The 16,896-nt window shown below is 42.2% G+C and overlaps 1 protein-coding gene across 2 annotated transcripts in view; it reads right to left on the reverse strand.

Annotated features, from left to right (window-relative positions):
- fam110b (family with sequence similarity 110 member B) overlaps positions 1–16,604 on the reverse strand; it is a 67,002-nt gene extending 50,398 nt beyond the window's left edge. For both annotated transcript variants that reach the window (XM_084913176.1, XM_084913175.1), the window contains exon 1: positions 16,474–16,604. The gene's annotated coding sequence lies outside the window, so the exon portion shown is untranslated. The remainder of the gene's footprint in view (positions 1–16,473) is intronic.
- Positions 16,605–16,896: the final 292 nt, after the last annotated feature.

Below are 16,896 nucleotides of genomic sequence, written 5' to 3' on the forward strand. Positions count from 1 at the left end.
AATACAGTATTTCTGCTAAATCATAGTATTTCTACTATATTATAATTTTCTTTCTAAATATAGTATTTCTGCTATATAATTGTATTTCTGCTATGTTATAATATTTGTGCTAAACCAGAGTATTTTTGCTGAAACATAGTATTTCTGCCAAATGATAGTATTTCTGTCAAATTATACTATTTGTGCTAAAACATAGTATTGATTTAAAATTACAATATTCATAGTTCATCACAGTGTCTCTGGTAAATCACAGTATTTCTGCTATGTTGTACTCTTTTTCTAAATCATCGTGTTTCTGTAATGTTCAAGTATTTTTGGCTAAATATATTATTTCTGTTATCTTATACTATTTCTCCTAAATTCTTGTATTTTTGAGAAGTTATCATGTTTCTGGTAAGTTACAATATTTCTGCTAAGTTCTGCTATGCTATTGTATTTCTGCCAAGTATTATGTTTCCTCTAAGATATTGCAGTTCTGCTAAGTTATTACATTTTAGCAAACTTCTTTTGCTTCTGCAAAGTTTTTACAATTTCTGCAACTTTTCAGCTTTTTCAGCTAGTTTTTGCAGACAGCTTAAGCTTTAAAGCATCCACACTGCATTTTCGCAGGAAATGCAAATTTGTCTAGTTTCTTCTGGAAATGTGACCACAGTACAAAAATTGTTTAAACGTCATACTGAAACTTCAGACTATTTAGATACTCATTCCCACAACAAGTGCCCAAACTAGGGGCACTGGAAGGGTTAATGTCAGGCGGCACAAATCCAGCTTTTGTAGTTTCGCCTCTGAACGCCACCACAGTGGATTGGAAATCAAATAAACAATATGAGCAGCCTAATTCAAGGGGTTTTACAAAAATGTTAGGTTCATCTTTTAGGTCTTTCAGTGATTTTCTCCACTTGTTAGAGGCTGACAACTATGTGGACAAACTAGGACCATTTCAAATATAAGGATTGTTTTCCATACTTAGGTGAAAATTGACTGCCTGAAGTCTTGAACCCATGGACATCACCAAATGCTGCTTTCCTTGCGATGTTCTGTCACACTTTTACTGCAGCCATCTTCAGTTGCTGCCCATTTGTGGGTCCTCGTCTTCAGTTTTGTCCTCAGTAGCTGAAGCTGCTCTGTTGGGTTGAAATCAGCTGAGTGGCTTGGCCATCGAAGAATATCTCATTTCTTTCTCTTAAGAAACACTTGCTTTTGTAGCATATTTTGGGTCAGTATCCATCTGTTCTGAGAAGCCCTGGAAAGCATCAGTCTGAACCTGAGCAAAGAGTAAAACCCTGTACAAATCACAATTCATGCTTCTATCAGCATTCACATCATGAATCAACACTATGCTGAGTTCCACTGGCAGCCCTTGTCATAACATTACCTCCACTATGTTTGACAGATATTTGGATCATGGACCGTTCCTCTCCTTCTCCGTGCTTTTGTCTTTCCATCATTAGTACAAGTTCATCTTGGATTCATTTGTCCAAAGACTTTTTTTCACCTCTCAGAACTGTGAAGGTTTTACATGATTCCTATGAAGTCTACACACCAGACGTTTTCAGCTTGTTTCACCTAAACTTTGTATTTCCATTCATTCCTGCCTTCTCGAGAGGCTTCTTATCATGGTTAGATATTGTGAAGTTGGTTGTCTTAACCAAGGAAATGAATCTGTGATTGTACACCTCAGTTTTCTGCAGTGCTCTTTCAGGCCTTGTGTTGTAGCTGAACTGAACAGTTCATCCATTCTTTTGTAAAATCTAACAGAGTTTTTGCTCTCTCTCTCTCTCACACACAGTTTTTGTTTCAGCCCAATGAGTGCTTTGCTCATTTGCACCAATATCTCTTCAACTTCAGATAATAACAAAGGGGACAGGACATGCTTGCCACTCAACTTGGACAACAGATGGAAATTAGCCCTTGGCTATAATCTGGTATGTTTACATTCATGTAATTTTTTTTTACCTTTATGTTCATTAACATGCACTGTCCTAAATAAATAAATAAAATAAAAAACTGTCCAAGTCCCATTGAGGCTCCAAATATGGGGGACCGTGAAAAAAATGGCTGCAATTTATAAACAGTTAAGCCAAATCTTTTGTTGAACATCTCAAATTAAAGCTGTAAGTCTGCACTTTAAAATCCACTGTGGTGGTGGACAGAGGCAACGTGACAAAAACGGTGTTGCTGACCAACAAATTGTGGAACTAACTGTATAGTAAGACTAATATTCTGCAACATTTAATTTAGCAGACTTACCATAAGTCTGCAAAATTCCACACATTTGATGACTTGGCGAATTATGAAGCACACAATTACTGTACACATTGTTGCCTGAGTTAGGCAAAAACTGGCATCATCTCTTTGAGCAAACTACAATTTTCAGGCAAATTTAACAAGGTTCATGAAGAAACCTGCAGAAAGTAAGCAAAAAGAGTGGCAATAGAAGGCTGAAGAAGCCCTGGGTCAGATAAGGGAGACAAGATAAGCTGTGTGCTGGAGCTAATGGGTTTACCAAAGACACAGATCACATCTTACAAGCAGACTTACCCTACTGCGTTAATCACAGTACTTCTACAGAACAGCTTTTTCTTCACCACCTCAACTTATTGGACTCATGTCAACTGAAATTACTGTTCAGAGATTAAGAGGCTCAGTAAACAACTTGGAAACTGCTATAAAAAGATTCCTTCTTCTTTGTTCTTTCTTTCAGGATATTTCTAGGAGGAGACTGAAGAGTAGCAGACTATAGCAGGTCATCTATTACTCAGAAGGTTGCTGGTTCAATCTCTGGCTGTTCCAGTCTGCATGCTAAAGTATTCTTGGGCAAGACACTGAACCCTGAGTTGGTCCTGATGCATTCATAAGAGTTCAGAGCTCAGCACGGTTCTCCGCTGGCAGACTATAGGGGGCCATGGACAGCCCATCTATGAGAAGAGGGTATCTGTTGCCATTTGTAGGCAGTGTCCAAAGCATGTGGTTCAACCGATCTATGGGACACTCTTGCTTGTGCTGCTGCTGGTCCATCAGCAACTGTAGAGAACAGTGAGGTTTTAACAAACAAAGAGATAAAGTGAAACTGAGTGTTAAAAACACTTAAAGTACCCACAGCACCCACAGTGTGTACTTTTTATGCTGCCTTTTTTTAAAAACTTGGATATTTTTTAAAATCTCATTTCTTCCTCATTATGATGCTCAGTTTGAACTTCAGCATCATGACCATGTTTGACCATGTCTACAAATTTACATTGCTGCCATGTGATTGGCTGATTAGATATTTGTGTTAATGAGCAGTTAAACAGGCTGGTGAGTGTATACTGGACGTGAAACAAAAGAATCAATTGAAAAGATGGCATATTAAACCAAATGTCTGAATATAACTTGAGTGGGAGCAGGTTATGTTCAACATAAGTTTCTAATCCCGTAATCTCATTTTGTAGCACTTCCTTCTTCTTTAAACTTGTTCTACACACCTGTAAAGTTTTATCACTGTATCTTGCAGGTTATGTCACTATTGTGTTGCACTATTCACCCACAGTCACCACAACGTTCACAAGAACGTGTTTTGCCACACTTCCAAACATATATGCACACTTTACAGAAAGGGTCAGAGCAGACTCTACCTACTGAGGAGACTGAGATCTTTTGGAGTGCAAGGGATGCTGCTGAAGACCTTTTCTGACTCTGTGGTAGCGTCAGCCATCTTCTGTGGTGTTGTGTGTTGGAACAGCAGCATATCTACAGCTGAGAGGAAGTGGCTGGATAAGCTAATCAAGAAGGCCAGCTCTGTCCTAGGATGCCCCCTCACCCAAGTGCAGGTGGCAAAAATAGCATCACTCTTGAACAATGTCTCCACCCCATGCATGAAGCTGCTGCAGAACTGGAGAGCTACTTCAGTAACAGACTGCTGCATCGTAGGTGTACACAGGAACGTTGCTGCAGGTCCTTTCTCCCAGCAGCTGTTAGACTTTATAGCCATCACTGCTCACACAATACGTTGTTTACATCCCTGCTGTTACTTACACAGTTTTTCCATTGTCTGTAAAAAAGTCTGGGTTTTTTGAGCACAAATATACAGCACATTTTGTACATTCTTTTTAAAAACACATTTCACATTGCACATTTCTTTGAATCCAAGTATGCTATTTTTAATAACAGTAAAGTATTTTTTTCTTATGTTTTAAATTTCACTTAAGAGACCATACAGTCTCTTATTCCCTATTTTTGCTCCATGCTGGTCACTCTTCTACTGGAACACTTGAATTTCCCCAGTGAGGGACAATAAAGATAAAAAAAGATAAATAGTAATAATCTGCATATCTTCCTCTGCAATTTAGACATCAGCTGGAACAAAACAATCCTCACAATATTCACCAGAGTGTTAGCACTAGTTTAAATGGTAAATGGCCTGTATTTGTATAGCGCTTTTACTAGTCCCCCCTAGGGACCCCAAAGCGCTTTACACACCCAGTCATCCACCCATTCACAAACACATTCACACACTGGTGGAGGCAGCTACAGTTGTACCCACAGCTGCCCTGGGGCAGACTGACAGAAGCGAGGCTGCCATATCACGCCATCGGCCCTTCTGGCCAACACCGGTAGGCGGTAGGTGAAGTGTCTTGCCCAAGGACACAACGACCGAGACTGTCCGAGCCGGGGCTCGAACCGGCAACCTTCCGATTACGAGGCGAACTCCCAACTCTTGAGCCACGATCGCCCCAAGTTTAAGTTTATTAGATAAAGGTATGAGGTAGATAAAGGGTAAACAGTACATTTCAAATCTCCTGCACACATGTGCCAAGATGCTGTGGGTCCTATACAGATACTGTGACAGGCCTCTAACTGAAAACACAGATGAACTCTCCAGCCTCAGTTCCCTCACAGTACTGCAGACACTGCTGAAAAAAGCTGTTATGTAATGTTATTAACTCACCGAATGGCACTAACTCACCGTGATGAACACATGCATGTCAGATTTCAGGAGTCAGTGTGGGGATGCTCCACCTCCACTATGCCAAGGAATTCTCCCTGCAATGGTCACTATATAAGCATAGAGGCCAATGCAAGGTTCAATAACTTGTACACTGACTGCTGAATGAGAATATTAAAAAAAAATTTTAAATTCCCCACTTGCCCATGCGGGCAGTCTACTCTTCAAGCTCGGGTCCTCTACCAGAGGCCTGGGAGCTTGAGGGTCCTGCGCAATATCTTAGCTGTTCCCAGGACTGCGCTCTTCTGGACAGAGATCTCCGATGTTGTTCCTGGAATCTGCTGGAGCCACTCGACTAGTATCTGGAAGTCCCACAGGATCTTAGCTCGGACATTCTCCACCACCCTAGGGGGCGTCTCCCATTTTGACCTTGGGACTTTCAGGCCGTATTCGGCACAGATGTTTCTGTATACTATGCCGGCCACTTGGTTATGGCGTTCCATGTATGCCCTGCCTGCTAGCATCTTGCACCCTGCTGTTATGTGCTGGATTGTCTCAGGGGCATCTTTACACATCCTGCACCTGGGGTCTTGCCTGCTGTGATAGACCCCAGCCCCAGCCTCTATGGATCTTGTGCTCAGAGCTTGTTCCTGTGCTGCCATGATTAGTGCCTCGGTGCTGTCTTTCAGTCCAGCTTTGTGCAGCCACTGGTAGGATTTCTGGATATCAGCCACCTCCTCTATCTGCTGGTGGTACCGTGCAGGGGTCTGTCCTTCCATGATGGTGCCTCCTCTTCCTCCTCATTCTTGGGTTTCTGCTGCCTGAGGTATTCACTGAGCACGCGGTTGGTTGAGGCCATCTTACTGATGTATTCGTGGATGTTTGTTTTCTCATCCTGGACTGTGGTGCTGACACTCACCAGTCCCCGGCCTCCTTCCTTCCACTTAGCGTACAGCCTCAGGGTGCTGGACTTGGGGTGAAACCCTCCATGCATGGTCAGGAGCTTTCTTGTCTTGATGTCAGTGGCTTCTATCTCCTCCTTTGGCCAGCTTATGCCAGCAGGGTACCTGATCACGGGCAGGGCGTAGGTGTTGATAGCCCGGATCTTGTTCTTACCGTTCAGCTGACTCCTCAGGACTTGCCTGACCCTCTGCAGGTACTTGGTGGTTGCAGCTTTTCTGGCAGCCTCTTCATGGTTCCCATTTGCCTGTGGGATCCCCAGGTACTTGTAGCTGTCCTCTATGTCTGCAATGTTGCCTTCTGGTAGCTCGATCCCCTCAGTTCTGACTACCTTCCATCTCTTTGTTATCATCCGACTACACTTCTCCAGTCCGAACAACATTCCGATGTCATTGCTGTATATACTGGTGGTGTGGATCAGTGAATCGATGTCTCGTTCACTCTTGGCATACAGCTTGATGTCATCCATGTACAGGAGGTGTCTGACAACTGCTCCGTTCCGTAGTCGGTATCCATAGCCAGTCTTGTCAATGATCTCACTGAGGGGGTTCAGGCCTATGCAGAACAGCAGTGGGGACAGAGCATCTCCTTGGTAGATCCCGCACTTGATAATGACTGGTGCTATGGGCTTGAAGTTGGCCTCTAGTGTTGTACGCCACATCCCCATTGAGTTCCTGATGAAGGCTCTTAGGGTCCTGTTGATCTTGTATAGTTCTAGGCATTCCAGGATCCAGGTCTGGGCATTGAGTCATAGGCCTTCTTGCAATCAATCCAGGCAGTGCACAGCCTAGTCTTGCAGTCTCGGCTGACTGCTTGGTCTATCAGTAGCTGGTATTTTGCGCCTCAGGTATTCTTGCCCATCCCTTTCATGTATTGACCCATGTGCCTGTTCATCTTAGCAGCTATGATGCCTGACAGGAGCTTCCACGTGGTGCTGAGGCAGGTTATTGGTCGGTAGTTGGAGGGGACCGGTCCCTTCTGGGGGGTCCTTGAGGATCAGGACTGTCCGGCCTTCGGTTAGCCATTCTGGGTGTCTCTCGTCAACCAGCATGGTTACTGGACCCTGTTCAGGGAGGTTGCTGTGGTCTGCGCTTAGATCCACAAGCCACTGAGCATTGCCGTTATGAGTTGCGTCCTTCTCCCATATGCTCTTCCAATATTGCTCCGTCTCCTGCCTTGGTGGTGCCGATTTCATATTGTTCCTCTGCCACTGAGAGTACACCTTGGCTGGTATACACACACACACACACACACACACACACACACACATATATACATGTATATGTAGACCCAGTTTCGGGATCTGGTTGCTGGGTTGGGGTTAACATTCATTCAGCTTTCACTCTGGGTTCTTGGGCGATATGTAAAAATTTTGACAGTCCAATAACCGATAACAGGCGATATATTCATGCAGACTTTTTGATGGGCAGAGCAATGTAATCATGTACGGACTGATTTGCGCGTTTCAAATTTGTACGTTTTGTTTGGAGGGAATATTTTACCTTCTTATCTTGCTTGTTTCAGTATTAACATAGCTACTTTTTGGATTACTCATTTATTTATTTGAGATGCACAAAATCGCACAAAAGACTTAACTTTACGTCAGAGATTTTTTTTATGTTCGCTGGCAGAGACATTTTTATTTTTAACTTACTTTGTGTTTAATTTTGTATTTGTTGTTTGGTCGAGTGTGTAAAACACATAAACACTGGAACGGCCTGTAAACACAGTTATAGTGGAAAAAAGAAGCCATTTCTTCTTTGTTTCCCTCCCCACCATTGTGTTTTGGGTTTTTTTGTAATAATATGTTTTCTGAACTGCCTTTCTTTCTTTCTGTTATGAGTCTGAGTAAATGGTAAATGGCCTGTATTTGTATAGCGCTTTACTAGTCCCTAAGGACCCCAAAGCGCTTTACACATCCAGTCATCCACCCATTCACACACACATTCACACACTGGTGATGGCAGCTACATTGTAGCCACAGCCACCCTGGGGCGCACTGACAGAGGCGAGGCTGCCGGACACTGGCGCCACCGGGCCCTCTGACCACCACCAGTAGGCAACGGGTGAAGTGTCTTGCCCAAGGACACAACGACCGAAACTGTCAAAGCCGGGGCTCGAACTGACAACCTTCCAATTACAAGGCGACCTCCCAACTCTTGAGCCACGATCGCCCCACCCCTGAGTAAATGAATTGCTGCATTTGTTCGCAGTTGGAAGAGGATGCTGTTAAAACAGCGCTATTATTTTTACGGTTGACTGCTTCTCTTAGCTTCAACCAACATTATTAGCAAACTTACTCATGGGCAAATAAATAAATCACTCTTGTAAAGACGATCAGCGGAAGGCTCAGCCTATCTTCAATATATTCGTCCAGTCGCCCAACCTTAAATTGAACTACTCGTTCCTGTAGAGAACCAGTTCTCCATTCCCATCCCTAGGAGTGGTACTTGTTGTTGCCCTGAACCAGGGAATACTTGCAGCATCCATTCATGAATTGTAGTCTGAACTGAAGCACAGACTGATGACAGTGCTTGCCATGTTTTCCAAGGATGGCAAAGCAGAAAGATTTAACATCTCTAATCTGATTGGAGTAGACATGTAAAAGCCCCTCCCCCACTTCATCTGTCTGATGCCCACACATCCCTGCATTCATTTTCACCCAGACGCCCTGATGTGACCCATCAGATTCTAATCTTAAATTACCTGAAAGAGTCCAGCAAGTACAAGAAGGAAGCTGAGTTAATGTATTCTTCAACTGCAAGTGTGTGTGTGAGACAAAGAGAGAGTGAGGCTGTGTGTGGATCCTACTTCCTAGGTAAAATCAGCTCACACATTTGACAGGTAGTGCGCCTCATGCACATACATAGTCTCTGCAACATGGAGACCATGTGACAGATGGCTCATGGAGGATTTATTTCCATGGATACACACAAAAATAACTGCAAAGTAAAACACTGTCTCTAATATTATTACACTGTGACTAAAGGACAAGGTGAAACCATTAAAATAAAGATATAAAAAAACAACATAAACGATAAAAGAAAATCATAAAAAGAAAGAAATGAAAGTCTACAATCAAGCGGTGTTTTTATTTGTTGTTGTTTTTTTAATTCTGTTATCCAAATCCCTTCAGAAAGTATTATTCCCAATCGTTGTTTTTTTGTTTTGTTTACACACTGAGGTGGACAACAGCACAACGACAACGCCTTTACAACCAAATATGGGTGTAGGGCACAATCAGCCAAGGTTTCGGGTGAGCTCATTGTGAAACCTAGCCCCACCCCACCATGTGATTTTCTGAGGTCAGATGGCCCAGGATGTGAGTGGGCGTTAACCCATTGTGACCTACACCCATTTTCACACCTTGGCTCATGTGATTAGGTAGAGGATCATTAGGGGGTCCATTGTCCCTCTCAGTGGGTTGCTCCTACACGGCTTAAATCTGGGACTCTCCAACATGTGACCCTAGAACTGAAGAAGCTTCTCAGATGAGAGGTGAAACATCTTCAAGCAACTCAAAGAAGTCCAGACGCTTTTCTTTCCAAGCTCCTTAGACTACAATGACCTGGATGACTGAGAACCTTCACAGACATACTTCATCTAAACCTGCAGCATGCATAAAGTCATTAATCAACCACTTTGCCAAGTTGACAGAGGCTGCAGATCAGATCAACAGTTAAGACTCCACATCGCGAATGGACAAGCAACTGATTATGTTACTTTGTCATTTGTTTGTCATAAAAAAGTAATAAAATACTTACAGAGACTGGGTCCTGTGTGTGTGTGTGTGTGTGTGTGTGTGTGTACATATTTAGACATCTTTGTGAGGACAGAAAATTGACATGCTACTATACTTGTCGGGACCAACAGTCACTAATGGGGACGAAATGCCGTCCCCACAAGTTTGAAGGCATTTTTGAGGCTCAAAATGTGGTTTTAGTGTCAGGGTTACAGTTAGGTTATGGTTAGGTTTAGGCTGAGGGTTAGGATTAGGATTAGGCATTCATTTTTGATGGTTAGGGGTAGGGTAAGCAGCTAGGAAAAGCATTATGTCAATGCGATGTCCTCACTAAGATATGAAAGCGTGTGTGTGCGTTTTCACCATTCTTTCACGTGCTACACTGTACATAAAGAGACATAAGGAGAAAAACTACACATACCACCCCCCACCCTTACATTTTCAAATATTACTCAACTATTAACTCACTCTTTATATAAAAACCTTGCATTTTGTATTTTCCTGGGTATCATATTAAGTTTTCAATTCTAATATCATGATAACCCCATTTACCATTATAATAAATCAAGAGTTTATCTGAATTATCAGACATATATAAATGTCTCACTGTGACGCTAAGTGCTAAGCCATCAGGTGTTTTAAAAACTAATCGGCTATGTACCACAGGCCTTCAAGCTGGCTGTAGTTAAACCTTTACTCAAAAAGCATCTCTAGACCCAGCAGTCTTAGCTAATTATAGGCCAATCTCCAACCTTCCTTTCATATCAAACATCCTTGAAAGAGTAGTTGTCAAACAGCTAACAGATCATCTGCAGAGGAATGGTTTATTGAAGAGTTTCAGTCAGGTTTCAGAGCTCATCACAGCACAGAAACAGCTTTAGTGAAGGTTACAAATGATCTTCTTATGGCCTCTGACAGTGGACTCATCTCTGTGCTTGTCCTGCTAAAAAGCTGGTGGCCTAAAAACATGTAAAAAAGCCTCATTTTTCCTCTATACAAATGCTGAATATAAACTTCAGCTTCATTGGATACTGCCTTTACACTGCTATGTTCGTCTTGCTTTCATTTCTAGAAAATAAACGTGCAGATGCTTAAATGTCTTCTTTACCTTATCTGGTCTGTAAGTCAATGACGTCAGACTTACAGACGAGATTCTGGATCCAAAGTCAAACGAACACTGTGGGTTTACTGAGAGGTAAAAACTGTCTAAATTCTTTCATCTTTAATAAAAGGATCAGTGTTGCTGCTTTACTATGGAACGCCAGGACTGCCATAATGAATTAATTAAATACACCATTAAATAATTAATTAAATGTGGCAATAATTAAATAAAAATGGGAAATAATTAATTAAATAAATATTTTTGACACATTTAATTAATTATTGACACAAATGGCACCTGTTCAGAGACGTGGTTACAAAGAGGATTTCAAACTCCAGGCTGTCAGTCACGCAGTAGAAGTTGGGAACAGAGCAGCTGTGAAATCTGTCTTTGATATTATGCTCAGCATCTTTTAGTTTACATTTTGACTGCACAATTGTGAGCTTTTTGTTATGCACAAAAACAACATTGTTTTATTTTATTTATGGAGCATTATTATTTAATAAATGCTGATAATTTATTTCGGAGTAATTTTTTCTTCTACATCTCTGCTGTATGATAATAAAAGTGCCTGTGTGAGATTTGGGACACAGCTTTGACTAAGAACTCTCTTTTTGTTCTTACTTTATGGCTTTAAAAAAATATCGACATATATATCGTGTATCGCCATCCAGCTAAAGAATATCGAGATATGAATTTTGGGTCATATCGCCCAGCCCTACTAACAACTGCGCTGCCAAAAATGTGTCAGTGCAAAGAAAAAGAACTTTTCCAGAGACCATGATTAGCTCTTCATTCACTGTCAGACACCTTAATAATGTTCAGTTCAAACTGCAGAACACACACAATGCAGACAGACGCCGAGCTGTAACAGAGGAGAGGCTCAAAGTAGCACACTCTGCTTTTATTATTTAATCTGAGAGTCACTGGAAATGGTAAAAACTAGTCCCTAAGGACCCCAAAGCGCTTTACACATCCAGTCATCCACCCATTCACACACACATTCACACACTGGTGATGGCAGCTACATTGTAGCCACAGCCGCCCTGGGGCGCACTGACAGAGGCGAGGCTGCCGGACACTGGCGCCACCGGGCCCTCTGACCACCACCAGTAGGCAATGGGTGAAGTGTCTCGCCCAAGGACACAACAATCGCCCCAAATGTAAAAATACTGGACACTGGTGATCATTTACATGGGTGAGTACAAATTCAGAGTCAGTGCTGTTTCACAGTTACTCTGCACAGCTCTCTGTATGTCACCACTGATAGCAGAGCTGGTTGTACAGTAAACTTTATTGGAAATGTCCCTTAGCACAGCAATGCACGCTCCAGTGTTGGGTAGTGTCACATCCTGAGTAAGCCCTGCCTTCACTGCGGTCGCTGCAGTTTGCTTCATTTACCTCCATCATTTGAATGTGCTCCTTCTAAAGGGGTCAAGTCATTGCTGCAGTAGGTTTAGCCTGATTGTCTGAACTGATTCTAAAGAAGAAGAAGAAGAAGCAGCAGCACTGTCTTTGGAAAAAAGAAAACACTTTTCAATAACTGCTAATACATGATGTCTGTAACTTCACTTGTTTTATCACAGATACCTGGGAACCCATCATCTCCTGCACTTGATTAAATCCCTGTCAGCTGTTCCTGGTAACTGCAATCTAAAGCTCCAGCCAGAGCAGAGAAACAGCCTGACTAAATCCTTCACAGCAGAATTCATAAAGGCTACAGACAGAAGCTGTGCACTGTGAGCAAGGATACCTGTGGCTCTCGGGTAAAACTTGCTCAATCTACATCTCAGTCGAAGCTGGAAGCACTAAACTCTGGGCTTGTTTGTACAACAAAGCAAAGACTGTGCAACTGACTGCCCAGACAAATGTAAAAGGTTATTGCATCACTTAAGTTTGCACAGGATGAAGAGGGAGAGCAAGGTGAGAGCTCTGCAGTGTTACCAAAGCAAAGGTCAGGTTTTATAAAGGGCTCTTCCATCTTTCTTCTTGCTTCTTTGATGCTGGCTCAATGTAGCAGTGATCTGAATGAAGAGTGGAAGTTACACTACTTGTTAACTGCTGAGCACACAGTGAGAAAACTAACTTAATACTGGTGCAGTACTGTTAATGACAGCACTGTAAAAAACAGCTTCAGTCATGTTGATGTTGACTTTTAAAGCGGAAATAGCATCTTCTTCACGCAAACACACTTCACACATGTTTTTGCTTTTTTAGGAAGACTTTAGCTCATTGAGAAGAAAAACTAGACTCTGTAAGAAAGCAAGAATTTGATTCAATAACCGCTGGTCAAATTCAACATTGTTCACTTCTGACTCAGACCTCCTGGTTGGGGATAAACAGAGGAGTTAGTGGCTTCCCTGTGGCCATGTTTTCTGCTGCTTGGCCTCCCTTAAGGTTTCCCGTTCACACGAAAGGGCAGAAGGTTTTCCTGGAACAGTTGTCCAGTGGTTTCACTGCTACCTTAAGCCTTCTGTGTGTGAAACTGCTTGTCTCTTATAGCTGTTTTAGGATAGTGGCTCTCCCTTTAACTGGTTTTCTATGTACATACACATGGAAAGTTGGGAAGGTGCAGATGGAAAACATCTGCCTTTTCTATTGGCTATAGTGGTCCTGACTAAAATACCCAGCAACAGATGACATGAAGATGTACTTCAGCTGCACCACAGTGTTCACTCAAGCCTCATCAGAAATGGACTCAGTGGAAGTGTGGCTTCTTAAAGTGGACATGAAACACTAGATGTATAAAGGCCATTGCTGCTGCTGATTACTGCCACACCTGTTCTCGATCAAGAATAAGGTGATCCAAGAAAATTCAGGAACAAATGAGAAACAACCCTCAGGTCTGAGTCTGAAAAGGTTATTAAGGCTAAAGCTGTGTAACTTCAGCCAAACACAGTAAGAGCCATTTATCCACAAATGGCGAAAACATGGAACTTATATTATCTTTGTCTAACGTTTACATTTGTTTGATACTCTGAAACATTGAAGTGTGACAAACATACAAAAAAACAGGAATTCAGGAAGGTTGCAAACACTTTTTCACACCACTGTAATTTCCTCTGGTATTAATAACGTACACGACTGAAGAACTGGCAGTCCTTACAGGAACAGCATCATTTACAAAGGTGAGACACGTGTCCTTCACATTCAGACATTTTGGAAGTAAAGTGTTTCACATTTCATGTAAAGATACTTTGAACCTTCAAAACACGAACAGTTCTGTGATGCGCACTCGTGCTGGTTATTGCTGACCCCTGCAGTTTTCACACTTTGGTTACTAAGAGCAGAAAAGTGCTGGAGATTAAAGAGCCTTGGATTTTCACAGATTAAACTTTGTCTAATCTGAATGACTTTTTTAAACAAAAACTCAATCTTCAACATCCTGACCTGGAGTTAGCAGCAACGTTCTTTAGCCTCACTGAACTACAGCTTAGCAATGCATGAACCAGTCTCCCACCTGCAGCTTGTGGACAGTGACCTTCCAAGTACAAGCACTGACTACTGCTGCCAGAATCAGTCCATGGCAGCAGAGTCCACGTGACTGCAAGATGAGAGCCTGTCCAGCAGTGACGGGGCTTAAAAATTTGGCCTATAAGGAAACTGATGGTGCCGTTTTCTCAGAAGGATGAAAAAATGAAATCATAAAGCATACCTGGGGTTCCTGCCCAGTAATGTCTGTGTGGGAAACACTGCACTATGAACTGTACTATTCAGTCTTAAAATACAGAGACATTGTTTTTGGTCTGTATCTTATATACTAAACTGTATTCTGTGTACAGTTTCACACAAAACTCTCTGTGATCAAGACTTATTTGCTGCCCTAAATGACTATAAGATGCAGGAATGATGCCCAGAGAGCAGACGGTGAGCTGCTGCTCTGTGACAAGCTTAATGAATGTAAACTTACCCATAATGTAAAAAGCACTGTTGTACTGTTGGCTGTGATTTTTAAGCTGAGCACATGTACTAGAGTATACATTGTAACAGTAGTGATTTCATTTCTGTTCAAACCTCTTCAGCCCTTCCTCATTTCTTTATATTTCACTAGGAAAATGTGTAACAGTGATTTACTGAATCAATTCCATGATGTAAATATTTGTTCTGTAAAAATTGTGTGTTTCTGTTTGTATAAGTGCTTTTCTTCTGTTGCTGTTACAACCAAATTTCCCCTTGTGGGACAATTAAAGGATTATTCTATTCTCTTCTATATACGCTGCATAACAGAGTTTGTACAATGTTAACAAGCTTGAAAGCTAATACTTGGTATTACTAATAATAATACCATGACTGATGTTCCACTGAGTTTCTTGTGTTTGATTTTGTTTTTAAATCCATGAATGCTTTTACCGCAGTGGCAGCGTGTTTGGGATCATTGTCAGGCTGAAAAATGAAGCTGTAACAAATCAGTTTTCAGATGGTAGCTAAAATCTGATGGTACTTTGCAGTTTTCGTAATTCCATGAATTTTAACACTACTGGATTAAATACAACCCTAAACCATGGCAGAACCTCCAACGTGTTTGCCACTCACTTTCCTGACCTCCTCCATACTTACTGATGATGAAGCACACATTGTAAATTTGGATTCAACACTAAAACTGGTCAATGGACTGGTTCTTATATAGCACTTTTCTACCCCGTTGATATTGACAGCGACTTGTTGCCACAGCAGCCTTTTCTCCCCGTTTCCTTTCATTAAAGTGGACACGAAGCACGAAATGTATAAAGGCTCATTTACACCATGCTCCCAAACGCTGACATAGATGTAACACTGGCTGTTTGGCTGAATTTAAGAACAAGTGCTTAAAGTTTAGGGCCATCTACTGTCAGTATGATCCCTGGGTTACATTGATTACACTGGTCCGGCTTTTTGGTCTGGTGATTCAAACAGACTCTGCTCCACACTGTTGTCATTTAGAAAGTCCTTCACGACATTACAGCTAACAGGTGGAATTTCCCGTGTAACTGCAGCTAGCCAAAGAACCACCTACTGCTAAAGACAGAGTGAAAGTGGACAGTGTTTCTTATGGTTAAAGGGTGGAACAAGCACAAAATGGTCAGGTACAAGCAACAGCCTACAAGTAAGTGAAAAGGTGTGTGTGAGAGAGGGAGAGAGAGAAGTGAGTGTGCGCATACCAAGAGACAATGTTTTCCTCCCTCAAAGCTAGCATGAGCATCATATACTGCAGATATATCTAAAGCCACCGTGACATGGAGGAGGAAGACAAACGTCCCAAAGCATTTCAGAGGTGTCCCTATCTGTGATACCATGTGTCACGAGCTGTTTACAAGCGACAACACCAACTACACCTGCATGCGCGCGCGTCCCCGCGTTGCTACTGCTGCTGCTGCTGGTGGGGGTGGTGCAGTGCAATGCAATGCAATGCAATGCGACCCCCCCGTCACAGCAGCACAGCCATGGATGTTACACCTCGGAATGCCTGTGTGCTCCTGCGCTGGAAGCTAGCTCTGCACCACCACCCCTAACCTCACACGAAATCACATCAGCACCTCTCATAGGGCTTCGTCAGAACAACGGATAAGTGCTAGGTTATATGATTTGTCCTCAGCGCCTGACTGGATCGCATTATCCCGAACAATAGCCTTAGTTACGACAAGACTGCTAATGAAGAAAAAAAGACAGGTCCTGCGTTTCATCAGAAGTGTCAGTGCCGTTTCAGCCATTGCAGCTATGAAATGCAGACAGGTTAGCATCACAACTAAGCTAGTTAGTTGTCCTTACCTGGATATCCAGCTCCAGAAAACAAAGGATGATGCTGCGGTTTCTCTCCGTTAGGTCAGAGCGTCTCTTCGGCCTGACAGCATCCTGTTTCCAGTCAGCAGCACCGCTGTGAGGCTGCGCGGCAGCACGAAGGCCGCTTCCGGTCACAACTTCAAGCATTATGGTCGACTTTGACCCTCGTTAACGTTTAAAATAGACAACTAAATATAGTTGTCTATTTATAAAGGACAAAGAAGATATTCATTATACCCTAACAGATTTTAGTGAACCTCTGATAACTTGTTTATGTTGGCGTACTGGCATTTTATAAAATCCAATCATAAGATGCATCCAATCGTAAAAACAACAGTTAAAATGAACTACAATGAATGTAAAAGCATAAAAAAAATCAGAAAGACTAGTCGTAATAAATATTGTAGCATA

Source organism: Perissodus microlepis, chromosome 18, assembly GCF_051167445.1.
Source record: "Perissodus microlepis isolate ML-2025 ecotype Zambia chromosome 18, ASM5116744v1, whole genome shotgun sequence".
NCBI lineage: Eukaryota > Metazoa > Chordata > Actinopteri > Cichliformes > Cichlidae > Perissodus > Perissodus microlepis.